The sequence below is a fragment of the Mus caroli genome, chromosome 3 (genome assembly GCF_900094665.2).
Source record: "Mus caroli chromosome 3, CAROLI_EIJ_v1.1, whole genome shotgun sequence".
Lineage (NCBI taxonomy): Eukaryota > Metazoa > Chordata > Mammalia > Rodentia > Muridae > Mus > Mus caroli.
This window is the reverse complement of record NC_034572.1, coordinates 53,090,353-53,092,265: the sequence shown is the minus strand read 5'-3', so window position 1 is coordinate 53,092,265 and position 1,913 is coordinate 53,090,353.

Below are 1,913 nucleotides of genomic sequence, written 5' to 3'. Positions count from 1 at the left end.
AATTAATATTGTCAGGGATTAGTGCTTGTCCATGAGATGGGTCTCAAGTTGGGCCATTTATTGGTTGGAATTTCATTATTCCTTGTCTGCTTCCACATTTCTTGTAGACAGGATACATTTGGGGTTGAAAGTTTTCTGGATGGGTTGATGTCTCTATTGCTCCAATGGGATTCATCTAAGGTCACCCCCATTGATTCCTGGGAGCCTTCCCCAACCCAGGTCATTGCCATGTCCTCAAGATTCCCTCAACACCCCCCCTCCATTCTTTTGGCCCTCCAGCCCTCTCTCATATCTCTCCCCATACCTGATCCAGAACACACCTCCACATTCTCCTCTCCATCCAATGTTCCTACCAGTTCCCTCGTTCCATCTGACTCCTATGACTATTTTATTCCCTCTTCTAAGTGAGATTCAAGCATCCTTGTTTGGACCTTCCCTCTTGTTTAGCTTCTTTAGGTCTGTGGTATAGATCATGGGTATTCTTTATTTTATGGCTAATATCCACCTACAAGTGACTACATACCATGGCTGTCCTTTTGGGTCTGAGTTACTTCACTCAATGAAATTCTCAAATCCCATCCACTTGCCTGCAAAATTCACAATGTCTTTGTTTTAAATAACTGAATAGTATTCCCACTGTGTATATTACCACATTTCTTCATTCATCCTTCATTTGAGGGACATCTAGGTTGTTCCCAAAGTCTGGCTATTATGAATGACGCTGCTATGAATATCTGAGTTGAGTGAGTATCTGTGTGGTACAGTGGGGTATCTTTTGAATATATGCTCAGGAGTGGTATAGCTAGGTTTTGAGGTAAAATTATTTCCAGTTTCCTAACAAACCACCAAATTGATTGACAAAGTGGTGGTATAAGTTTACACTCTCAGTAGTAATGGAGGAATATTCCTCTTTTTCCACATTCTTGTCAGCATGTGCTATCACTTGAGTTTTTAATCTTAGCCATTCTGGCAGGTATAATGTGGAATCTCAGGCTTCTTTTGACTTACATTTCCCTGATGACTAAGGACCTTGAACATTTCTTTAAGTGCTTCTCAGCCATTTGAGATTCCTCTGCTAAGAATTCTGTTTAGCTCTGTACCCCATCTCTTAATGGAGTTATTTGGATTGTTGGTGTTTAACTTATTAAGTTCTTTATGTATTTTGGATATTAGCCCTCTGTCATATGTAGGGGTATTGAAGTTGCTTTCCCAGTATGAAGGCTATCATTTTGTCCTATTGACAGTGTCCTTTGCCTTACAGAAGCTTTTAAAAAAAGAGGTCTCATTTATCCTTTTATTATCTTACAGTCTGAGCCATTAGTGTTCATAAAGTTATATACTGTACAATGAATTCAAAGCTATTTAGGTCTTTCTGTTTTATTAGATTTAGTGTATCCTGCTTTACATTGAGGCCTTTGATTCACTTTGACTTGAGTTTTGAGCAATGTGATAGATATGGATCTATTTGCATTCTTCTACATGCACATGATCCAGTTACAGCAGCACCATTTGTTGAAGATGCTTTTTTCCCCCCATTTTATGGATTTTTTTTTCCTTTGTCAAAAATCAAATGTCCATAGGTGTGGGTTTATTTCAGGGTCTTTGATATGACTCTCACCCCACCCCATCCATGGTCCTTTTCCTTGATGTGGTATTGATATAGAAAGAGATAAGATTGATGGGGATTGCATTGAATCTGTAGATTGCTTCTGGAAAGATAGCCATTTTTACAATGTTGATCCTGCCAATCCATGAGCATGGGATATCTTTCCATCTTCTGAGATCTTCTTTAATTTCTTTCTTCAAAGACTTGAAGTTCGTATCATACAGATCTTTCACTTCCTTAGTTAGAGTCATGCCAAGGTATTTTATATTATTTGTGACTATTGTGAAGGGTGTTGTTTCCCTAATTT